At 39.2% G+C, this 26,710-nt stretch overlaps 1 long non-coding RNA gene across 2 annotated transcripts in view; it reads left to right on the top strand.

The window, feature by feature from the left end:
- LOC117666806 (uncharacterized) overlaps window positions 1–25,627 on the top strand; it is an 84,272-nt gene extending 58,645 nt beyond the window's left edge. For both annotated transcript variants that reach the window (XR_004591911.2, XR_004591910.3), the window contains 3 exons: window positions 8,716–8,870; window positions 9,491–9,571; window positions 25,236–25,627. This is a non-coding gene — a long non-coding RNA (uncharacterized LOC117666806). The remainder of the gene's footprint in view (window positions 1–8,715; window positions 8,871–9,490; window positions 9,572–25,235) is intronic.
- The last annotated feature ends 1,083 nt before the right edge of the window (window positions 25,628–26,710 follow it).

The raw sequence follows: 26,710 nt of genomic DNA, 5'->3' as shown, positions 1-26,710 counted from the left end.
TACCTACCTCGGAAGGATGGAAGGCTGAGTCAACCTTGAGCCTGGTGAGATTTGAACTTGCAGTAATTGCAGGCAGCTGGCAGCTAAGTGCTACTTAACAGCACTTTAGTCCGCTGGGCCACCAAGGCTTCTTAATATGTTAAAGTTGAGCTACTTTTATAGTAATATGTGTATACGTAATTTCTTCAACTGTCACTCAATTAATTACAATTTTGTTCTTTTTTTATTATATTAGCAATGTTATATTTTTAGTTGTAGATCATATTGTCTAATTGTCATATTTTACCAATAAAAAAATAAAATGTTTTTAATTTGTTATATTCTGCTGAGCTTGAATATAATGGATTACTTGTATTTAATGTCATATTTCAATAAAAGTACTGGAGAACAGAAACATCTGTTCACCTCATTAGAAATTGCTGACCAATATTAGAATAACAGGAAAGGATAAAGGAGAACACATAGTTTATGTAATACAAATATCCCAACCTACTGTATTTTAGTAGATGGTACATAGGGAATTTTGAGAATGTGTCTTAGATGTACTAATAAAGTGGCTGCTGTGGTAGTTTGCTTGTTCACAAGATCACAACCAAGTAGCTAATCATCCATTGCCAAGAAAGGCAAAAGAGAATTTAGAGTATTCTTAAAACAAGAAGCCAAAACTCAACATACCCGCCTATATTCCCCACAAAACAACCTTGTGAGGTGAGTTGGGCTGAAAGACAGTGATTGGCCCAAGGTAATCCAGATGGCTTTCATGGTTAAAATGAGACTAGAACTCAGTGTTTAGCCTTAACCACTAAATCAAATTGGCTTAACTACTAGACCAAATTCAGACCAAACTTGTTCTATTATACTAGACCCATCTACCAGTGTTTTCTGAGGTAGTTCTTTGCCATCACTCTCTCTCTCCATGTCTGGTCATAATTAGAGGTCTTGGGTTTTGAGCATGACTCCCTCAGTTTCATTGCAGGTTCTCTCACACCCATTCTCTTCACTTGATGGGAATGGTAAGGAAAGGCTGGCCCTTTTTCTTTTGCTTCTTTTCTTCCCTCACTCTGGTTCCCCTTAAAGTCTATCTCTGCTGCAGTGGTGGGTTTCTATCGGTTTACCTCAAACCAGCTCGAACTGGGGCGAACTGGTAGTGGCGGCAGCGGGAGGCTCCGGATGTCATCACGGATGCTGTGCGCATGTGCAGAAGGTTCTGTGCATGCACAGAAGTGCCACACAGAAGCGAAGCAAGCACACGAACGTGCATGCTCCCGATTCCGAACTGGTACAAAGGTAAGTGGAACCCACTGCTGGTTCTCAGTAGCAAATCTATACCACCAAAGAGATGAGAACTTCAACCCAGTGTAACTTACCAAGGACTTAAGCTGAAGTAAAAGCTAAACTCATAGAAAACAGTATCTAGAGAGACCTGACCAGAGTACAGAAAGATGTGTACAGCAAGACTAGTAGCAGAACCTGGATACAGGCAGGTGTGTCCCAAATGCAGGGACAATCCATGAAGAAAGGTTTCAGATTACCCAGAAGGGAGTGGATCACAGGTGAGTTCCAGTAAAAGACAATTTGGTAGGAAAGAGCTCCTGTATATCTGAAATGACCAAAACAGAAACCTTCAGGTGGGAGACAGAGAAACCTCAGGAGAAGCAAACACCCAGCCATCTGGCTGTGAAAAGCTTGGAGGCTAGAGAGGTTCCTGGAGATAGAAAAGTGATGGCATTGCTGCAGTAATTTACATGGGATACTGTTGGACAAAAAATCAGTAACAGCAAGGGGATGTACAAAAGCCCAAGATTATTTTATTTATTTTATTTTATTTTATTTCATTAAATTTCTATACCGCCCTTCTCACGAAGGACTCAGGGCGGTGTACAGCCAGAAATAAAACCATGACAATAGAAAAATTAAAAACAAGTTAAAACAATTAAATCAATTGGCCGAAAATTCTAATAAAACAACCCATTAAAATAGTAAAAATATTATTATTATTTAGGCCAGCCCTGCTTGTTGGAATAGTAATGTTTTTAGGGCACGGCAAAAGGTACGCAGGTCGGCAATCCTACGAATCTCCGGGGGCAGCTCATTCCAGAGGGTAGGGACCCCACAGAGAATGCTCTCCCCTGGAAACATCAGCCAGCATTGTCTAACTAGGCACCCGGAGGAGCCTCTCTCTGTGGGAGCGTACCGGTCGAATGGGAGGCTATCGGTGGCAGAAGGCGGTCTCGTAGATACCCAGGGCCCATGCCATGGAGTGCTTTAAAGGTGGCAACCAACACCTTGAATCGCACCCGGAAGACCACCAGGAGCCAGTGCAGCTCGCGCAGGAACGGTGTTACATGGGAGCATCGGGTCGCTCCCATAATTACCCACGCGGCCGCATTCTGGACCAGTTGGAGCCTCCGGGTGCTCTTCAAGGGGAGCCCCATGTAGAGAGCGTTACAATAGTCCAGACAGGAAGTGATGAGGGCGTGAGTGTGCGTAAGGAGTCCCGATCCAGAAAGGGACACAACTGGTAAATCAGGTGAACCTGATAAAAGGCCCCCCTGGCCACAGCCATCAGATGATCTTCCAAGGAGCGAGTCCAGAAGGACACCCAAGTTGCGAGCCCTCTCTGAGGGGGTCAAGATCTCACCCCCAATACTCAGTGATGGAGTCAACTGACTATGACGGGACGCCGGAAACCACAGCCACTCAGTCTTGGAAGGGTTAAGTCTGAGCTTGTTGCTCCCCATCCAGATCCATATGGCTTCCAGGCACCGGGACATCACTTCAAGGGCATCATTGGGGTGGCCCGGGGTGGAAAGGTACAGCTGAGTGTCATCAGCGTACTGATGGAAATCCACCCCGAAGCCATGGATGATCTCGCCCAGTGGCTTCACATAAATGTTGAACAGGAGGGGCGAGAGGACCGACCCCTGTGGCACCCCACAGACTAGGCGCCTTGGGGTCGACTTCTGCCCCCCTGCCAACACAGATTGCATACGGCTGGAGAGGAAGGAGATTAGAAAAGGAGACAAGTTCAGAAGTTGGCCCCTGTTGCCTACAGTAGGCAGAAGATGAACATTGAGAGAAAAGGGTGCGGAGAAGGATGGTAAGCACAGAGAATAGGGAAAGTTGTTGTTTGCCACTGGATAATTAAGAAACAACAAGAAAGTAGAAGAAACTAAGTAACGATCAGAATATTGGATGAATGAAAATAATACAGTAGTGGCTGAAATATCAGAGATATCAGAAAGGTTGCCTGAGTGTAAAATAGGTAACAGACTAGTACAAGAAGTAGGCAGAAACTAGAGAATCACAGCTAAGCATTAAAAAGTAGGAATTAGTGAAGTAAAGATAAAAAGGCTTTCTTCAGAATCAAGTTAAAGTGAATTTTAAAATCAAATCTAGTTGAAGTTCGTCAAGAGAAAGCTATAAGAAGAAAACATGGCATTGAAACAGTGAATCATAGAATTTACAGATTATACACAATAGGAAAGACTACCTAGGAATAAAAGATTACAAATACCCAGAAACACCAGCAAAGATCTCTAAAGTCCAGATCTGAGCAGGAATCACAATCTGGAGTGAATTTCAGAAGTGTGTAAATAGATCCTCACCAATAGACTACAGTATCACCTCGGTGGAACATCACTGTTGACAAACATAAATCAAGGTCTGCCAAAGCACATCACAGGCATTCTAGAAACAGATCTGAAACATGCTAAAGTGCCTTTTCGTGTGCTACTCTTGAAGCCTTTAAGACAAATTGATCTGGTTTTCTGGAATGGGCCAACTCGCCACGGCCAACTTACCACAACCAACTTGCTGCAGGACAACTTGTCATGGTCAATTTGCTGCGGGACAATTTAATAATTTTAATTTTTGCCATTCACTTTTCATTCTGTCCCTCCTTTTGCACCCTTTCTTTAATGATTCTATTCCACTATTTCTTTGATGTGCTGCAGCAAGTTGTTCTGCAGCGAGTTGGTTGCGGCAAGTTGGTCTTGCCAAATTGGCTATATATTGAGCAGGCCATGGCAAATTGTCATAGGCCCTGGTTTTCCCAGGCCAAGGACAGCAATGCAAGCAGTGAGGCCTCCTGTAATCAAGCAGGATAGGTCATTTTAGTAACGTGGGATATTATGGACCTTTTATTCCCCACTGGTCCCAAGCACAAGCTCTCAAGCTCAGATAGATAGATAGATAGATAGATAGATAGATAGATAGATAGATAGATAGATAGATAGATAGATAGATAAATGTGAGACAGCAGCATGATTTTGAGGAGCAATTGTATGTACTCTTTAGTGCTAGAGGAACCCAATTTTAATTTATAATTTATGTATATGTAGAAATCAGAGATGTCAGAGGCAGTCTTGCTGCCATATGAGTAATATCTCTCAAAATAAGCTTATTCTCTAAAGTGGGCAGCAGAAAGCTTTAAAATATATTTGAGGAGATGAAACTTTGAGACCTTCAGTGTGATAGGAAAAATAAAATTACCTACTATCAGTATCTCACCCTGCAACCTTTTAATGTGATCATTATCTATACCTTAATTATTATTATTGTTGGTTACACAGTCAACCAGATCTTTAGGTTAGAATTGTCATTTTTATCCAATTATTGAGTCCTTCTCAAGAACCTGGGATAGGCAGATGAAACTTTGATAGTATTAAAGGAATCGTCGAAGGATGCGAACTGTTCCAATAAAGCTACCTTTTGCAATTGATTGATGATGATTTTGTCAGTTGCCAATGGTGTTCAAGTGATGATTATTGATATTTTAAATTTATTGGCCACGCAACTCCAGTAGTAAATCTTATTACCATTTGGGCTGTTATTAAAAATGCATCATTAAAAATGATGCAAAATACTACTGATAGATTGTTCACCAGTGGAAGATACAGGAACGATACAATATCACTGAAAGATTAGGCTGCCCTAAACAGTTACTTAAGGACCTCCTTTTTCCTCAAGAGTTTGTTCAGGGATTTAGATTTGCAGAAGAAGCACTTTGGAAGATACCCTTGCTGTCATAGCCTCAGCTGTCTAGGATACAGTAGAGGATCTTCCCTTGTGCTACCTTCCCTTGAGAGTTACAGCAGTCCTCTCAACACTTGCTTTTCCTGTAGAACATTAACTAAGATGCAACTTTTTCACAAGGAGTTTAATTGCTAAGTAATGTTAGTGTTGATTTTTAATTGATGTATTTGAATTTTGATTTTTGGGTACTCTGCATTTTATTGATTGCATCAATTGTCTTGAGTGTTTCAGTTGTGTAGAAAGATGGGATATAAATCAGATAAATGACTTGTAAGGAAAGATCAGCATATGAATAAAATAAAGGCATTCTGAGATATGCCATACACTGTTAGAAAGTAGAACATTGGAGAATGGGAGATATGGATAAGAACTGTGGAAAGCTTAAGGATAAAGTTATAAAGAGAGAAGTACATACCGTATTTTTCGGAGTATAAGACGCTCTGGACTATAAGACGCACCTACCTTTTTTGGTTTAGTTTAGTTTAGTTTAGTTTATTAGATTTGTATACCGCCCTACTCCCGAAGGACTCAGGGCGGTGAACAGCCATGAAATAAAACATATCAATACAAAATTTAAAATAGAAATAAAACAAGTTAGATAAATTTGGCTGAACCATATTTAAAACCCCAATAATTTAAAACCAAATTTAAAATTCCCATTTAAAAGAGGAGAAGTTTAGGTCAGGCCGGCTTGCTGGAATAGGAACGTCTTCAGCGTGCGACGGAAGGTACGCAGATCCGGAATCCTCCGTATCTCGGGGGGGAGCTCGTTCCAGATAGTAGGTGCCCCCACAGAGAAGGCTCTCCCCCTGGGGGCCGCCAGTCGACATTGTTTGGCCGACGGCACCCGGAGGAGCCCCTCTCTATGGGAGCGTACTGGTCGGTGGGAGGCTATTGGTGGTAGCAGGCGGTCCCGTAGATAACCAGGTCCTGAGCCATGGAGCGCTCTAAAGGTGATGACCAAAACCTTGAAGCGCACTCGGAAGACCACCGGGAGCCAGTGCAGCTCGCGCAGGAGAGGCGTTACATGGGAGCGCCACGTCGCTCCCATCACCACCCGCGCGGCCGCACTCTGCGCCAGTTGGAGCCTCTGAGTGCTCCTCAAGGGGAGCCCCATGTAGAGAGCGTTACAATAGTCCAGACGGGAGGTGACGAGGGCATGAGTGACCGTGCGTAACGAGTCCCGATCCAGAAAGGGACGCAACTGGCGAATCAGGCGAACCTGATGAAAAATCCTCCCGGTCACGGCCGTCAAGTGCTCTTCTAAAGACAGCCGTGAATCCAGGAGGACACCCAAGTTGCGAGCCCTCTCCGTGGGGGCCAATACTTCGCCCCCAATAGTCAGTGATGGCACCAGCTGACTATATCGGGATGTCGGAAACCACAGCCACTCGGTCTTGGATGGGTTGAGTCTGAGCCTGTTTCTCCCCATCCAGATCCGTACGGCCTCCAGGCACCGGGACATCACTTCAAGGGCATCGTTGGGGTGGTCCGGGGTGGAGATGTACAGCTGGGTGTCGTCAGCGTACTGATGGTACTCCACCCCGAAACCACGGATGATCTCGCCCAACGGCTTCACATAAATGTTGAACAAAAGGGGCGAGAGGACCGATCCTTGTGGCACCCCACATATAAGGGGCCTTGGGGTCGACCTCTGCCCCCCTGTCAACACAGACTGCGACCGGTCGGAGAGAAAGGAGGAGAACCACCGTAGTACGGTGAGGAAAACAAGAAAAAGAAATCTGCCTCTGCGTCTGTCTCCCAGCAATTTGGCCTCATTGCAGCAAACAGCAAACAGCCTGCTTTACTTTCATTTTCGTTTTCAGCATAGCTTGATTAGCACAAGAAAAAAAATCTGCTATTAACGATTTACCTCCTTGCAACAAGCAGCAGAGGCCCATGCAAAACAGCTGACAGTCAGAAGGCAGATCCAACAGACAATCAATTTGTGCTAATTAGGCTGTGCTGAACCTGAAATGGGCTGTTTCTTCTTGCTACTTGCTACAAGGAGGTAAATTGCTGGAGGCAGAGGCCAAAGGGTGGGGGCCAATGGGTGGGTGGGGCTACAATCGGTGTATAAGACACACCCAAATTTTCACCCCCTTTTAGGGGGGAAAAAGGTGCGTCTTATAGTCCGAAAAATATGGTAATGTACACACATGTTTGCCTATGTGTGTGCTCCACAGTAGAATTTATCTAAAATCTGCTACTGAAGAAGAAATCCTGGCTCAGAGTAACTCATGCATGACCATGTTTTCTTCCAACTGCAAAGATACCAATAACCTCAAATATGGATGTCCCTTTTAAAAGTTGGACCCATAAACTCATACATGCATAAGGAAATCAGTGGAAGATAATTTCTCCTACAGTAGGCAAGCAAAAGTGAGAAGCACCATGTAGCCTGTAATGTATAGCCATCTGAACTAGCATCTGTCCCCAATGCATTTGTCTAATTTGCTATGAAGGCATCTAATTTGGCAGCTGCCAATATACCTGGAGTTCCAAGGTGTACACCAGAGGGGGAGTAAAAAAAAAAGTCAATATAGTAGTCATAACCACATGAGCCAAACTCTGACCCCTGTGATGATGCCTCCCACCACCACCACTGCAAACATCCTTGGAGTCTGCATGTGCCGAGGTGGCGCAGTGGTTAGAGTGCAGTACTGCAGCTACTTCAGTTGACTGCTAGTTCAGCAGATCAGCAGATCAAATCTCACCGGCTCAAGGTTGACTCAGCCTTCCATCCTTCTGAGGTGGGTAAAATGAGGACCCAGATTGTTAGGGGGCAATATGCTATTTAGTATACTGTCTTTGGTGTAAGCCATCCAGAGTCCTCGGAGAGTGGGCGGCATAGAAATATGACTAATAATAATAATAATAATAATAATGTGTATTTCTATTAATTATTGGAATTTTTCAGCATCTTAAAATGGAGTTTTGAATGTCTTAATCCTAAACAAATAGTCCCAAACTTTTCACTGACATTTATTAGAAGCAACCAAGTTTAAAAATTGATATGTCTGGCAAGCATCCAGGTTATTCATGCATGACATATTGATAAAGGAAGAGATTCAGACTATTAGCTTCATATGATGGAATGTGGGAATTTTCTTAGATGCAAGTATCTGGCAGTACTGCAGATAAAATGAAAAATATCTGGCAGGTAGAAAATACAGACTAGCTTTCCCATTTATCTTTTGCTTTTTAAAACTAGTAATGAATCAGATCACAAATGCTATAAACCTATGGCCAGGCAATTTTTGTTTAAGACTCAATGTACGAAAGGAGAAAAAAAAAATTCCCTTGCACCAGCATTCAGGATGCTATAATAATAATAATAATAATAATAATAATAATAATAATAATAATAATAATAATAATAATAATAATAATAATAATAATAATAATCCAATACAAGAATCAAGGCAATTCATTGTCAGATATATTTTCTAACTCACCATCCTGTTTTCCATCTTTGGTTTGTTTTGACTGGTAGACGATAACTGAGAAAACAACATTCCTTAAGCTTCTATCCTTGAGCATTCCTGATAAAACGAAAGCAAATTGAGTGTTGTGGGAATTGTGATTTTATGGGCATGTGGGCTGGGAAGGGATGTTTTGTGGAGGAAAGGGGAAAAGCCACATTGCTTGCCAACTTTCAACTTTATACCTTGGCAGGCAATATGACTGCAGCCATCAGAAGAAGAAGATGTATGAAAACTCGAGAAATAATTTCCCAAGCAAAATATATGTTTGAATTGAGCCACGGAGCAGGAAATGTATTCAGTACTCTTGGATTCCTCTGCTGAGAAAAGTGTCTGCAATCCCAAGAGGTACAAGCACAATCTTTCCTGTGTTAATGCTAATTCATTGTGCTGCGGAACTGATCAGACATTCCACTGTTCATGTGTTTAAATGGGTAGAGAAACAGACACAGGATTAAGCAGAGGGTGCCAGAAAGGGAATGTGTGGATCTAAATTCACAACTAAACTTTCTTTACAACTGTAGTATGCAGTTCAATAATTGTGTATTATATAGTTTATAAACTATATAATACACAATTATTGAACTGCATACTACAGTTATAAACTATAATATAGAAACCTGTGTTTTTCAACCCTGGCAACTTTAAGAATTGTGGACTTCAACTCTTAGAATTCTGGGAGTTGAAGTCCACACATCTTAAAGGTCCAACTGATTATTGTAAACAAAGCTAACGAAGGATGTAACATAACCAATCAGAGTAGAGTAGACAAAACGTTACGCCTTTTAATAACTGGGATTTTTTTCTGGAATAACAAGCTGTTCCCTGTGGCTGAAGGACAAAGGCTCTGTTGCTCTTTTAAATTTATTTATTTGTTAAATTTATATGCCACCATCTCACTGTTCAGTGATTCTTGCTTTCTGATTTAAAGCTCCTCTCTTTTTAACATTATCTGTTTATACATGCAGTTATTATGGAAATAGCTGCAAAGACATCACCCTAAAGACTAGAGTCCATTGCTGGAATTTTGGATTACTGAGAATGGTAAGGTAAGGTAAGCCTTCCTTATATCACAATAATTATCTTGTGGCTGGGTGAACATTTCATTCTAAGGATAAATGGATCAATTCTAGCTTAAAAAAAGCAAATTTATCTATGTTTTTCCAATGGTGCCCTGATTTAATAACAGGCCTAAATTTGTCAGGCTAACTAACTAATATGAAAAAATATGATGTCTGTCTATGTACCTAGGCACTGGTATTCACTTTATTATTTATTTAGTTTTTTAAAATCCCAATATTATTTTTATAAATTACTCAAAATGGTGAACATAACTAATATTCCTTTCTCCTCCTATTTTCCTCACAACGTTAATCCTATGAGATGAAGTGAACCGAGAGACAGTGACTGGCTCAAAGTCACCCAGCTGGCTTTCATGTCTAAGCAGGATTAGAACTCAGTTTCCTAGTTTCTAGCTTGGAGCATTAACCAGTACATCAAACTGTCTCTCTTGTATGTATCCTGACATAACCTCACTAACAGGCACAGTATGAGGCAGGGGCATTTGCAGAAATGTAAGAAATGACAAGGTGAGGGCCACAACTGTGTGAATGTAATCCTGCCCCAGTTTTATTGTGTGACACATTTGAAAAAAGACAGGCCTTTGAACACATTGTCACAGCCATTTTCTAGACTTCTTTGAACTTGGGTACTGACTGATAAGTGTATCCCACATGCATTTTCTCACTGGAAGTCCAGTCACTTTACACTTTATATAAAGTTGGTCTTGAGGAATGCAAAGAGTTAAGGAGCACCTTTAATTTCACCCTTTCAACGATAGTGGTAAACAGCCACTTCTATTGCCCTGTTGGTTTACAGATAATCTGAGAATGGAGCATGTGAGCGTGAATATTTATTATTATGTAGGTTGTGTCCATCTATTATCCACCTAAGAGCACATGTGTAATAAAAAGAAATGACGAGAGGTTGAAAAGCAATTTCTTTTTAAGGTGTAAAGCCCTCATATTTCATATAAAGTATAAGAATTAAACACTGAGCCTTTATTGCCAGTTGGAACTCTGAAAAGAAGCGTGAAAAATAGAGTTACTGTTTGGTTTCTATTCATATCTTCAGCAAGCTGTTATATGTTAAACTGTACTGAAACGGCCAAGACTTTTTCAAAGCCATCCTTCAAATTGGCATGACTTTAAAAAACGAATGCTTGTCCAGCTTTTTTTGTGTGGGTGGTGACTATTCCATTGGGGGTTATTTTTCTCTTTTTAAAATAGAGCATTCACACAGCACTTCCCAGTTTGTGAGTTGACAAATGCCCCTGTATCAGTTTTACTCCAACCCCTTGGGTATTTTTGTTATTGTTATTTTTTTTTAAAAAATCAGGAAGTAAGGTACAATTTTATTTGTTTCTGCTATAATCTGGATAAAAAAAAAACATTAAAGCAGAAAGATGCTGCATTTCTTTGAGAAAGTCAGCAGATAAAACACAAATGTTCTGGGTACTGTGATGTGAAGAGACCAAATGAGTAAGGGGAGTTTAAAAGAAGCATTCAGAGCCAAAAATAAATAAAATAAAATAAAAACACTAAACTACTGCTATACACAATGGTTGGTATATGATTGTAAGAACATTTGGGAACAATTGTGACTTTGGTTTAATGCCCCCTAGGGGCCTATACTGAAGCATATTCTGTTTTATAACAGTAAAGCTTCTATCAGTTAAAGAGCACACTGGAAATAAGAGCATGTTTCAAAAATTCCTAGAAATACTTCAATGAAGGATGTTGCCATAAGGTCTTGAACTGGTCCATGATCAGCATAATATGCTGAAATACCTAACTATAGAATAAACATGCTATTTTTGTAGACATGGCAAGAAGGTAGTGAAGATAAAAAATAAGCAGTGAGTGTACATGCATCTTAGTGTGTTTTAAATCTTAAAAACACAAAACAAAAAGAATTGTGCTGTTGGTAAGATTTTAATGTACAAAGAATGACAACACTTACAGCATTTTACTAATCGTCATACTACCTCTAGAGATAGCATGTATTGGAATGTTGGTTCTCCGGGATATGTAATATGGCTGAGTATTAATAATGATTTCCTAAGAATAGGAAATCTACTATTTGTAAAACTACTTGTTATAGAATGTGCAGCTGGAGAAGGAGTGGGAAGGAATCTCAGCAAGAGCACCGAAGATTCCTAGGGAGGAGGCAATATATATCAGAAAAAGACCGAAAATAAGAAATTACGCAGTTCTGAACTTGGATGGGGGAGGGAGGAAGTGGTTTAGGGGAGCGACACCTGAGAATCTCTCAGGATAATTCAATAAATTCAATAAACTAAACTAAAACTAATATGTGTAGTACAGGGGTGGGACAAGCTGTCTCAGGAATTCTGGGAGTTGAAGTCCACAGGTTGTAAAAGGGCCACATTTGCCCACCCCTGATCTAGTAGGTTAGAAGGTTGTAGCTTGAGTCTGGTAAGATTTTGTCCATTACTGTAGGTGTAAGCAAATAAAGGGTTGGACTCGATTGGAATTTCACTGTATCATCTTTGGACTTTGCCAGACATATCAACCAGCAGCAATTCAAATATAATTGGACCAGTGGTTGTAAAGATTTAATCTTGTGCAAAATTGTAGAAACTTATAGCCCCAAGCTCGGCATATGACAAGTGATGTTCAATTTTTCAGGCCAGACTAGGAATGGAATCTGAATTTGAATAAAAAGGGGTATTTCATTAGTACTGGCGCCAAGAAAGTGGTACAAGATGAACTACTGTTTACATTACAACAGCTAAAGCCAATTTATGAGACCAAGCTGCCAAACTGTTTTGCTGCCAATGTACTAATCACTTGTTGTGTGTTTCTTGGGACACTTTGTATGATTGACCTCTGTGAGCAGCAGTTTTAAGCATTGGTAGAAAACCTTTAGTTTCTTAAATGTTTAGATCTGATCCACACAATTTGCGATCCACTAAATTAGCTTTGATCTCTCATTCAGGCACTGTTGCTTGCCATATGGTTCACCACCCATTTTCTTTTGCTGGTATGAAAAGAGGGACGTTCAGAGTTGTTTGCAATTGGAATGACCTAAAATAAAAATAAAATTTGGAATCTTTTCTGCTTCATACTTGTCACATCCATATCTTTTATGTTTCTCCATGTCTTTAGTGAGTAGTTTAGTTTGATTTTTTTTTTAATTACACTTAACCTCTGTGTCTTTCTCTCCCAGCTCTTATTTTAAATAAAACAAGCATTATATACCTGACCTGGACTTTCTTACTCATTCTGCTGATGGGGCCTCCAGAACTTTTCCTTGAAATCCTATCCTAATGGTACTCGTAGTAAGAAAAGATTATTCATTTCATTATCACAGCAGATCTATCCAATGAATGTCTCAGCTCAGCATGGATTTGAACTATTTCTTACAAGATAAAAACCAACATCTAGTATATCTCCATGGGATACTTTATATAATGGTATATAGTCACTCATATTAAAAAATAACGATGAGTTGGCATGAAACATACATTTGACTGTGCTTTGGCATTTTTCTGTATTTAGATTTAACACAGCCATATAGTGTATAGGCTGTGAAATATTTCTAATTATTAAAAATGGTGCTTTTAGCTGGATCTGAAGCCGATCACTGTGGAATTGTTTTAAGATTAACCTTGTCAAATATGCTTAAATGGGTTAGGGAAATACATAGAAATAATTTAGTTATAGGCAAAATTAACTAATGCTCTTTTTCATGGTGAGCTGCTGTAACGATTTTATATAGCAGTCAAACTATTTAAATACTAATGTTGCCTTCATGCTGTAATCACCATTCCAGTCAGATGTCATTTTAGCAGCCTATAGGGAATTCAGTCCCTTAATTATTCTTCAATACACAAACCAAGCATTCTTTAATTGGTGTAAATTGAACAGCGTTCCAATGCAAACAAGGAGAGGACAAACTAATCAATGATTCCGTGCATGTCTATTGGAAAGCTATTGCCACTAGATTGAGTAGCTAATCCGCAACTCCACACGCTTCTATTACTGAAGAATCAGACAGCTGCTAAACTAATGCTACCTCATAGCATTGATCCTAGTGGAGACTTATGTGGCAAAACCCTGAGTGGCAATCTTTCAAGGAGAAGACTAGTTCATATCCAATATATTCCAGAATGGGCTTTTTCAGTCAAGTTTATCCCATATTTGAAGGACTAAATGTCTGTTTGGCATATTGAAAATTATAATCCCAACAGTATAGTTGAAGGCAGATGAACCTGACTGATGATATGGTGACCAACTTGTGTTCCCCATATCTATGTATTTTATGGAGAACATTTCCTCAGATAATGGTATGTTATGGTGGAACATCACAGAGACAATATCTGTACAATTCATTACATTGTGGTCATCTCCATTTCATTTTCCAACTGAAGTTATCTCAGGAGCTTTTTACTAGAATGGCCTTTCTTAAACCTTCTGGATGTTTTGCATCAACCAGAATTCCAAGGCAACATGGCAAGAAAAAAGAATTCTCAAAGTGGTACTTTAAATGCTGACACTTTGGAGAAGATTATGGTAAAATCTAGTTGCCTTTTGAGCACTGGCAAGCCATAGAAACACAAGCTAGAGTTTATTCAAGAGTATCATCTAAATTAGATAACCAAAGGTTCCATACTGGCTCATCCTTCTCCATCTTGACTGATTCTCAACCTGGATTTTACCTAGTGGGAAACTGGATGAGATCTGTTCCCATGCTGCAATAGCATGTCTATGCCAACAGTAGACATGGTTGTAGAGAAAACAGCTGGCCCAGAGAATGAGGGTGGTGAGAATGCAGATAAGGGGCAACAGGAGTATGGAAGTCAGCTGCCTGGGTTTATGGTTGAAAATCATCAGCACTCTATTCAGCCTGAATTTGCTAGGTCTCTTTCTCTTCCTTACAGAAATAGAAAACGTTGCAAGAACTTGACTGAATTGATTCGATTATATCCCTGAAAATATGAAAAGCAGCCCAGGCTATCATAATGGCAGAACCCACTTACAACAGCAATGAATATATGAAGTTTTGATTTCAAAAGCACTAAGTGATTCTGTTTTGAAAAAAAAGAATTAAAAACATAACTCTGACTTTTCAGTGACACCTTTTTGAATAATTCATGCGACAAAGAAAATATTTATTGCTCCCTTTGTCAGTTCTTTCCATGAATGTATTTTCAGAACAACAGTACCATGGTCTTTAGAAAACCTATCCAGATTTTCTTTAGGAAACCATCTATTCTACTCATTCTTGATATGATTAAACCGATCAACAGTGGAGAGATATATCTGAGAATCACACAAAGATTTCATTTTGTAAATATATTAGATTCATTCTTATTGATTTTATCTTGTTTCTTAATTTCATTGTTAAAAGTCTGAAATGGATAGACAAAGAGTAAGGAGCAAGTGTTTATCCTCACCATTATTCCAATTGTAAATAGAAATAAGTGAACATAACACAAAGTAAGAAAAGAGTACTACAGATGTTTTGTTATCCAATATAATAGCCTTCCCTACCCTGACATCTTTCAAATATGCTGTATTTTACTTCCCATAATTCTGAGGGCATCACAGTGGTGAAGACTGCACTCTGTTGCTTCCCACCTTTAGATATTTCATGTTGGCTTAACTGACTGAATTTTAGTTCAGTCAAGTTTCCACTTTCTGTAGAAAAACCATGCCTTCTGAATGTGAAACCAAAAGTCAAAATCTCCCTATAAAGCAGGGGTGTCAAACTCGATTTCATTGAGGGCTGCATCAGGATTGTGTTTGACCTCGGGGAGTCAGGGTGGGTGTGGCCAGCTCAACGTCACTCGTGTCGGGGACGCCTGTGGTGGTCTGAGCACTCTGCCAGCGAAAACAAGCTCCCAAGCTCCATTTCTTGGCTGTGGCGGCCTCCTGCAACTCTCTGCCAGCAAAAATGAAGCTCGGGAGGGCTGCCCGCGACCCTCCTGAGCTCCATTTTCTCTGGCAGAGGCACCACGGATCAGTCCTTTGCTGTTTCCAGGGTGGCCCCGCAGGCTAGATCTAAGCACCCTGTGGGCTGGATCTGGTCCACAGGCCTGGAGTTTGATACCCCTGCTATAAAGCCTTGGGTACAAATAGAAGCTTTCCTTTCCAAACAAAGTTTGGGATTATGTTAATTAGATCAAACCAGGGTTAGCTCTTCTTCTAAGGTCTCCATCCTAACCCTGGGACCCTAAAGCTCCCATTATCTGTTACGGAAACATTTTAAAAACTAAACACAGTAATTACAGTAATGCAATTAATGTCATATCTAGTTTAATCCTGCCCAGGTTATTTATCTTCCCAATGAGGAAACAGTTCATTATTCCTTATTTTGATTCTGCTGTAAGCCTTGTGAAAGAAATTTTCAAAAGATTCTTAACAATAACATCATATTCAAAAGCAATAGAAGGAATGGAAATGAAAAGAGTCCATATGGTGCTATACAGCCAGTTTAATATCATGGTTAGGGACCTGTGCTAGAAACTGAGACACAGCTCAGGCACAAAGCTGTCTGGGTGATTATGAGGGTTCTGTCATGCCTCTGTCGGAATCTGAATCTGTGGCAGAAGATGAACTGGAACAAGAACTGACAGCGAGTGAGAGGACAACTCTATTGGCCTTGGAGTAAACTGAGGAAGGGCAGAGTCAGTCCAGGCAAGGCTGTTTGGAATTAGTAAGGCCAGCAGGCAAGGAGGAGAGACAGAGCTCAAACAAGGAGCAAGAACCACCCCCTCCTGATGCAAGGGCTTGGAGAGTGCAGAGAAGGTGTGATCAGTGCAGATGGAGCAGGTCATGTGTGAGGAGAGTACCCCACCCAGCTTCACCAGGCACACCTGGGGAATGAAACTTAAGGAGATGCCATGGGAAGGGGCATTTGTCGGGAACAAACACTGAGTTCCTGAAGTGTTGTGTGCCAACGTTTGAACTTGCCAAGAGTCCTTGCATTCCTTGTTGGACTAATTATCTGGATCTTTTGCTCCCTGAACTCCTTGCTTGGCTCTTGTTTTGCCAAATACATTTGGGATTTATTGCCATGCAGCCTTGGTGCAGACAGCACTGGGCTGGACTAATTGCAGCCAGAGGCTGCTTGAGGTTTGTGTGGGGGTTTGTTCTCACTCTGCTCTGGGACTTGCCAGAAACGTGGGTGCATTTGGGGAGAATTGGAGCAATAAAGGGGCGGTTTGAACTGCCAGCTGTTTGTGTTATCTCTGTGCCATACCCTGGGTAATCACATGTTCTTTAGTTTCCAAGAACTGGATATACCACAGTATAGCGGATAACTGTACAAAATACTTTATTGTAGCACAAAACTTTCCTATTGTCCAATTAACTCTACCCAATTAGGCTTGTGTATCCACATAAGTCTTTGATGGTTAATCCTTATAAGAGCTGTGACGGCACAGTACTGCAGAGCTAACTCACTGCTCACTCCAGGAGTTCAGTTCTGAGTGGCTCAAGGTTGACTCAGCCTTCTATCCTTCCGAGGTTGGTAAAATGAGGACCCCTATTGCTGGGGGCCATATGCTGCCATTGTAAACCACTTAGAAAGGGCTGTAAAGCACTGTGAAGCGATACATAAGTCTAAGTGCTATTGCTATTATAATAAATATAAATCTTAAAATTTGTAAAGTGGTACCCAATCTTTGCATCCCTTAAAAAGTTCCTGCAGTTGTTCTTCTGGTTGCTTCCAAACTCAGGTCAAGCTCTAACCAAGCTCCAGGCAGGAATCACATTCCAATGGGCTGCTTAGTGTAGCTTGTGGTTCTGGCAATTGATTGATAGCTCTCTTGCTTGCTTGTAATACTTGTATTTCCCAAATGTTCCTTCCTGCCCTACAAACTCACACTTTTGTAGACTAAGGGCCTGGGTGGAGTGAGATTGCCTATGGACATTGGCACATTCTTAAAAACATCAGTGAGTGATCAGTTAGCCTGACCCTTCAAATATCAGCATGGATGCTTATGAGTAAACTGGGTGAGGAATGACTGACTGAATGACTGACTGACTGAATGAATGAACGCATCTCTCTTCAAGTTTCTGGGACTGTAAACTTTTACTGTTCTTTGGGAGAAGGGATGTGTTTCATTCCCTCATTAGGGCTTTCGGCCAGTCACTCTCTCTCAGCCCTAGGAAGCAGACAATAGCAAACAACTTCTTAAAAAAATCTTGCCAAGAAAACTACAGTCCAAGTTATTTGAAGGCAAATAGCTAGCTAGCTAGCTAGCTAGATGAATAAATAAATAAGCAAGCAAACAAGCAAGCTGTAATTATGGAAGCATTTTGTGATCTCTTTGCTACTAAAGCCTACAGAGAACTTCCAAAGCAAAAATATGAAGCCAAGATACTGCATTTTGCCCTGTCTGTTTGTTGTCATCATCAGCTCTTTCTTCTGGGACCTTAAATGGAAAACCAGGGATCTTCCAAATCTTCCTGTTTTATCACATTCCAAGCTGCCTGCTTTCTGCAGTTAAATTCAAACCCAGAGATGATTCATATTGTGCCAAAAGCCCTGTTGTTGTTTGGAAAAAAGGCTATAGTTTAACTACGTGAATACAATCCTGAATTATGTACCAAAATATTGGTATCTACCATTGAATCAGGAACTATGGATCTACCAGGCATAGCAAAATAAGTTATTCTTATAACAGTGAAAAGAAAATTCCATCTTGAATTTATAACTTAGCTTTATGATACTGTATGTGTTCATTCTCTGCTTTTGAACTGAGTGCTGATGGAATAGATAGATGGATCAATATTATTCTGTAGGGTCAAACTTTAAGGCTGTGCTCTAAAAAAAACCCAAGGCATTTTCTATACCTGTAATACAACACTTTCTTTTTTTTCTGTTTGTTTTGTTTTTATTTTTTTTTGCATATTTTTGCATGCTTTGTATTCTTTTCTTTCTGTGTCTTAGAGCAAATAAAATGAATCCAAAGAAGAACCAAGAAGTTGATGCACTTGATAATGTATCTCTCTTTGGTGTCTCCAGCTGATCCAAATCTGGATACTTGAATGCTGCTTTGACTTAAAGAAGGAAGAAATCAGCTTTATTCCCCTTTTGCCATTTCTGTAGGTAGCAGAGAAGGGGAATAAATGGAACCCATTAAGAAAACCTTTTTCTCTCTGTTCAACTTTTACTGGCTAATGGGAAGTGAATACTTCCTTCCTTCCTTCCAACATTTACGCAATGTCTTCAATTTTATTTTTAGAAAAAAAGAGAGTCCATTAATTTCTTGTTTGTTCCATTTTCCACTGGCTAATGGGAAGTGAATATTTCCTTCCTTCCTTCCTTCCTTCCTTCCTTCCTTCCTTCCTTCCTTCCTTCCTTCCTTCCTTCCTTCCTTCCTTCCTTCCAACATCTACACAATGTCTTCAATTTTATTTTTAGAAAAGAAGAGAGTCCATTAATTTCTTATTTGTTCCATTTTCCAATGTGTCTATGCATATATGCGTGTTGTATGTATGTGTACACAGAGAGAGAGAGGGGAGGGAAGGGAGGGAGGGAGGGAGATATGAATGAAATTAGTAAGTTCTGCTTACAACTATGATTCATTTACTTGATTGATTACTGACACAGCAAGGTTCATATATCTATAGGGTAAAGGGAGACAAGATCTGGGATGCAAATATTTAGAACACCACTAGGTAGCAGCAGAGAGTTAGGGCTGTTTTATCTTGTTCTATTTTATCCTGCTGTCATGATCCATCAGATTTTTTCAGCCCAGAATGGTTGGCCCTACTTTCTGAGATGGCAATGGAACCAACCACTCATGTACAGTGTTTTGTGGAATACAGATTTACTGCATTTGTACTTTCTACTCAGGTTTCATTAGCCCCTGACTACAAGGGCTGAATGGAAATATTTTGGTTTACTTTACCAATGGTAGTGGGACTTTTTCATTGCAGATTTTCACTGTGCTACTGAGATTGCAGGTCCTAATGTTTCTTTGGCTCTGTTTCAGCCAAACAGTTTTCAAATTACTTGGTTGATTGCATAGTCAGCCAGATGAGTAGACTTGATTGGCATTCTAGCTGCCTATCAAGTCTTTCCCAAGAAGCAAAGATAGTACCGAAAGTAATAGGCACATTAGATACAATTCTAAAACATCTGGAGCATCACTTGAACACCATTGGTATTGACAAAATCATCATCAGTCAATTGCAAAAGGCAGCTTTACTTGGAACAGCTTACATCCTGCAACTAAATCTTTAACACCATCAAACAACCACATCTGCCTATCCCAGGTCCTTGGGAAGGACTTGATATGTGGATAAAAATGCCAAATCCAATATAAACATCTGGATGACTATGTGAAGTACTACAATAAGGTTCTTGGGAAAAACTATGCATATGAAGGCCAACACTAGATACCTGGTACCTGCGGCTTCACATTGTTGTGAACAGATTATTTATTAAATATATGTGCCACCCAATTTCCACTCTGGAATGATGAAACTGTTGCTGGTAAGAGCATTTTTATGCCAACTCAAAAGGCCAATTTTAGGGCTGATTTGAAGTCTTGAACAGGTTCCTAGCAAGGCAAAGTTGTCACTTTTGCAAATAAGCAATTTGTATTGCTGTAGAAGGGAAGAGAATATCACACAATGATTTTATAATCATTTAAATAATGTTACTGCACATCTACTTAATTTTATCAGATTATATTCTTTACGTTTCGTCCATATGTGTGGGTGTTACACTTTCATATTAGAGTATGGGATATTATAAAGCCACAAAAACTATGGTAGGCAATAGTTCTACCTAATGGGATTTTTTAATACTGAACATCTCTCATTTGATTTTTAGAAAACGTGTTCAAAAATTGCCAGACACTCTGCTTCAAGGACTGTGCTGTGAACATGTATCTGGCCAATCAAGATCAATAAATATTTTATAAGCAAAATAAGTTTCTTTAAAAAATCAAATTAACAGCACTACAGGGTTATGTTCTTTTATTTCATTAAATTCTAGTTCACATGATCTGAACAAACATTTGCTGTCAATATTTAATTTTAAAAAGTCCAACTCAATCAAGTAAACAAAGCCTTAGAAAGTATAATTTTCTTCCTTGACTAAACTAAACCCATTAAGACTTTAATGCAAGAATGAATGAAAGACAAAGGGTACATGCTTCTCAAAAGATGAAAGCATGCAGTCCATTTGCATTTTAAAATTAATTGCTGACCTAATTATTTGTCAGTAGAGGCATAAATTAAGTAAATATAACTTACAGTAAAGCTTCAAGACACCCAGAGGAGTTTGACTCCCCCAGAGTAAATTGTAATTGTCCAGCGTGACAATCTATTTTTGCTGTCATTTCATGACCGAAGGAAAAATTTCTGGGAAACTGTACCATATGGAGACATGAGAGAGAATGATGGACTTAGATCTCGTGTACAAAGGGATGAGAAACTAGAAGTCACCAGAGAACATCTGAAGGCGCAGCTTTGATTTTAGAAAAAGGGGGATAGGCTTCCCATGCCTACTTAGATGGAATTTATAATGCTGATAAAAATGCACTGATGAGCTCTTACATAACCTGTATGCTTCAGATGAATTGACGAATTAACTATTCACACCCCTAAATAAGAGTAATTTTCCATGCAGGCCAGGAATTATGAGAATAGCTGTGAATCCCATCTAGCTCTCTGCGTTTACTAAGAGCCAATAACAATAAAAAAAAACCAATATCCATCATCAAATCAGTGTCCCTGAATTAGGCTAGTTTGTAGAAGCAGATAGAATTAACTGTCTCTCCATTGTGACAAGATAGTCGATAAGGCAGCTTCATCTGCAGTGATGGCATAGTGGTTAGCATGCAGTACTGCAGGCTACTTCTGCTGGCTGCTGCCTGCCTGCAGGTTAGCAGTTCGATTCTCATTGGCTCAAGGTTGACTCATCTTTCCATCCTTCCAAGGTCAGTAAAATGAGGACCCAGATTATTGGGGAAAATATGCTGACTCTTAGAGAGGGCTGGAAAGCACTGTGAAGCGATATACAAGTCTTAAGTGCTATGGCTATTGCCATTTGTTGTTACATAATATAGACTACCTGCATCCATTACATCTGGGTTCAGATCTACCCTTTCTGACTCTAGAGTTCTGAAAGATTGGATTTAATCACTCTTTACCATGTATTTGAAGCCACTGAGTGATGTTAACTGGTGTTTGAATAATAGTGGACACTAATATGCTAATGGCACTTGGGTCTGTTTTTCTCCTGTCATAACTGGATTTCTCTCCAGGGCTAGACTTACATCAAAGCATTGTGACAGCCAATAAAGTGACCAAGCAGTGTGGATTGGTAGCTCCCAGGTAAAAACATTGAGTGGGTCTCTGATTCTCGATAGAAGTGCATTGTTTTTTGAAGGATCTCTTTCATTCAAGACCAAGTGACAATAGTGGCACAGAGCAGGGGTGGGTTCTACTTATCTTTACTACTGGTTCGCATTGTGCTACTACTTGTTACTACTCACTTCGCTCACGCGTGCACTCTTTTTTTTTTATTGCAAAAGTTTTATAATTACATTTTTACCCCACTTTCCCCCCCCCAACCCACCCCTCACTCCCCACCCTAACCCCCCCAAACCCCCCTAGCCCTCCCCCCTGACTTCCACTGAATATAATCCCATCAAAATCCCTTTTTTATAAAACTTGAACCCCTCAAACCCCCTTATAATTTTTTCTCTTCACAATTCATACATTCATACATTTCTATTTTTATATAATACTTTCAGTGAAAAGCTATTTGATATTTCCTAACTTGATATTTATTCTGCACATAATCTATCCATTTTTTCCATCCCCATACATAAATCTCTTGTGAGCGGTCTTTTAAATATGCTGAAATCTTCGCCATCTCCGCAAAACTAGCCATCTTCAAAGTCCATTCTTCAATAGTGGGTAGAGCTGTATTTTTCCAATATTTACCTATCAATAATCTTGCTGCTGTTATCATGTACAATATCAACTTAGTTTCATCCAATGTAAAACCCTTTACTATACCCAATAAAAACAATTGTGGAGAAAATTGAATTTTTTTCTTCAACACATTCTGCATAACCCACCATATTTTTATCCAAAAAGCCTTAACTTTCTTGCAATTCCACCAAACATGGTAATATGTAGCATCTAAACAATCACATCTCCAACATTTTGGCTGAACATTAGGATACATACAGGATAATTTCTTGGGATCTAAATGCCATCTGTAAAACATTTTGTAAAAATTTTCCCTCAAATTCTGCGATTGTGTAAATTTAACATTCTGAACCCATATTTTCTCCCATGTTTCCAACAGTACTGGTTCTGCAAAATTCTGTGCCCATTTAATCATACAATCTTTAACCAATTCAGTTTCTGAATCCCTTTCTAACAAAACATTATATAGCCTTTTAATATGCATTGGACCTTTCTCTTTTATATGTCTAACCAATTCTTCCTCATGCAACATAATACCAATTTTTTGGTCCTCTTTCCATCTCAGTTGCACTTGATTATATTGTAGCCAAGTTAGATTAATCCCTTCATCCAACAGTGTCTCTAATGCCTTTAGTTGCCATCTGCCCGCATCTGTAAAAAGAACTTCTTTATATAACCCCCCCGAGTGACATTATATTTATATTCCACATGATATGACCAAGATCCAGCCATAACGGTATTGTGTAATCCCATTTGAATCGGTGCTTCCTCCAAACTCTCATCAAAGAATCTTTTAAATACTTTTAAATACTTTATCCACTTTGTTTTCATAAAATAAGTAAGCGTGCCAACCAAATTCAAGATCAAAGCTTTCTATATTCAATATTCCAGTTTTTTCCTTCCAAACCAATCGCTTGCTTGAGTCAAAGCTGCTGCCTCATAATATAACTGTAGGTTTGGAAGTTTAAGGCCTCCCCTTTCTGGAACATCTTGCATAATTTTCAGTTTCACTCTCGGTTTTTTCTCGTTCCAAACAAACTTATTCACTCTACTTTGCCATTTTTTCAGTTGTTTATCACTTTTAAGCACCGGAATCATTTGAAACAAAAAAAGGAATCTTGGCAAAATGTTCATCTTAACTGCTGCTATTCTTCCAAGTAACGAAAGCTGCAGTTTTTTCCAAGTCTCCATATCTTTTTGTACATCTCGCCATAACACCTCATAATTATTTTGAAATAGTTTCATATTTGATTCTGCAACCTGAACTCCTAGATATTTAACCTTTGGTACAATCTCAAAACCTGCCCTCCTTTCAAGTTCATGTTTTCGATCTTGTGTCATATTTTTAACTATCATCTTAGTTTTTTTCTGGTTCAGTCTAAATCCTGATACTGTACCATACGCGTGCACTCTTCTGCACATGTGCATAAGCTTCTGTGCATGCGCAGATCACTTCTGATGAAGTCCAGGTCAGTGGATGGAGCCTCCCTCCGGTTTTACTACCAGTTCTTGTGAACCAGTCCAAACCGGGGGCAACCCACCACTGGTACAGAGAGACTTAACTAACTGCACTTCTCTAGTAACACTTCATTAATCTGTATCTGATAGCCACTTGTTTAATTTACTTCCAGTTATTAGAATTGCTTGTATTAACAGTAATGGCCTTAATTTTACAATGTAGTAGCCAATATGCATTGGATAGTTTCAGTCTTTCTAAGTCAGTATTTCTCAACCATGGCAACCTGAAGATAGCTGTCTGGGGAATTCTGGAAGTTGAAGTCCACACATAACCATGGGAATGAGAAAAATGAAAGTACCATGGATAACAAAGTGCCTGGCATGAAGAATTTCAACTGTTTCTAAAATAAAAACAAACTATACTTTGCAAATTAAGGGTTAGAACTGCCCTGACTGCTTCTTTAAACCCATTTGTAAATGTAATTTGAAGCCAGAGTTATTACTAGTGGAATATTGTTTCAAATGAGAGTCGATCTAGTACAGTGGTTAAACCGCCAGGTAGGCCAAGGTTCTATTGACCATAGAAGCTCACAGGTTGACTTAGAGCCATTCATTCACTTTCAGACCAATGGATTGTTGAAAGGAAAAATTTGAGGAGGGAGCACTACGTATATCAAATAAGCAAAGAAATAAGTAAATTGTAGCTCTGTAACATGTGAAGTACTATTTTTAAAAAAGTATTTTAGGGCATGTACAACAAAGCTTATTTACCACTACAAATAGCCCTCAAACATTTTTTCCTAAAAATAAGACAATGGTGTAATTTCCATGTCAGGGAAGAACAAATGAAGCTGTTTTGTGTCAAGTTAAAACATTACTGCTACTTTTTCACGGCTCCCTATCAACTTTCAAGGCTATCCAACTCTCCCAGCATCAAAATTTGCTGGACTATATCTTGCAAAGATTATGCTGGCTAGAGGAAAACATCAAGTCTAGAAAATTTGGTTGAAGCTTCATGGTATGTGGGTGGATTGAAACCCCATTTCATTATGAATCTCTTGGGATGATCAGAATTTCCTAAAATGAACCTCCTACCTTCCCAATTTTATTCCCAAGGCAATAAAAATTATACATTGCCTCAAGCCGAGATTGTGATCTAATGAACAACCAATCAAATAAATAAATATCCAGAAATGTCGTGGTGTTTAGTTTTATAAAAAAGACGGAGTCTGATTTTTCTTTCCCTTTTGTTTTTTAATTCCAGGGGAACTGCTATAAGCCATCTGTAACAGTCACCCATTATTATGATATGAAGCTAAGAAAACATAGATTAATAAACTCACATTCAGGCTTGACTCAAGAAAAGACTTGAATCCTGTGTGACCAGACTGGTACTTTGAAAGAGTCCACGCATAACAGAGGACAGCAATTTCTCATCGTATTTCAGATACATGAACTATTCTGCTTGGGATTTCCCCCTTCTACTTCATGTTGTCTTCTCTTTTGTCTTCAGTTGGCATTGGTGAACCAGCTTGTAGGATATTTTACTGATCTTTTCAACTCATTAAATACAGTTGTCATAATAGTGAGGGTACAAATACATGTCAAACTCTATAAGCAATGTCAAAATAAAGCAACCACATTTTAAAAAAGAAATGTTTTCAAACCTTTGAACTTCTCCTCGAGAAATATGGAAATTCTTTTTATCTTGTTTTTGACAACACAGATTGTTTTGCAGCAATACACATGAAAATCTCCCTGCAAAATAAAACATCCTCCTTCACAATGATTAAATATAAGAAAGGAAAAAAGGAAGGAAGCTACAAAACTACAGTAAACTGGCTTTTCAGTAGCTTAAAATGGTTTGGTATTGAGGACCCAAAAGTTATCCTTTGATACTTAGGGTTAGAGCAAAATGAAAAAATGTGATAACACTTGTGAAATGCAGTGTTTATAGAAAGATAATTTATAATTATAGTTTTCAATCAAAACAGAACTGTTTTCCCTATTCCAAATATCTTTACAGTGACATGTTTTTTTATAGCATTGCAATAAAATTCCAGTTAACATGATGCCATGGCTAGCTAATATATTTCCACAAAAAACTAAGATGGTTTGGCTTTTTAAGTTTTCTTAATTGCATTATATGTATTTAAGTCTAGACTGGTACTAATAAGCTGGTAGAGTTTTTTTTTTCAGTCTGAGAAGAAACTCCACTAGTTTATTAATAAAATAATAACTCCACTATTTTAAAAGAGATAAATTTTTTTTATCCTATCTGTTTTTCCAGACATACATACATGTGTATGTATACATGTATATGTATATGTGCATACACACACACACACACATCTATCTATCTATCTATCTATCTATCTATCTATCTATCTATCTATCTATCTATCTGATTTTCTCTGAACAGATGAGATGTGAAGTCTCAGAGGAATCTCTAAGATGGCTAGCTGGAATTCATTTACTTCTAAATGTGGATAAGACAACAGGGAAGAGAACTAGAGTGATTACCATCATTGCCAAATCTTGATGTGTGTGATGACTGATGGGAACATGCCAATAACTTACATAAGAAAGTAGGGCCAGGCTATCTTCGATGGGAGCTACCGCATAGCTCCCAATGACCAGTAAGATCCCACAGAGTTGGTCTCCTCCGGGTCCCATCAGCTAAACAATGTCGGCTGGTGGGCCCATGGGGGAGGGCCTTCTCTGTGACTGCCCAGGCTC

Source organism: Pantherophis guttatus, chromosome 5, assembly GCF_059756535.1.
Source record: "Pantherophis guttatus breed Tessera chromosome 5, ASM5975653v1, whole genome shotgun sequence".
In the NCBI taxonomy this organism is placed as follows: Eukaryota; Metazoa; Chordata; class Lepidosauria; order Squamata; family Colubridae; genus Pantherophis; species Pantherophis guttatus.
Note: the sequence above shows the minus strand (reverse complement) of the source record. Positions and strands in the feature narration are given on the sequence as shown.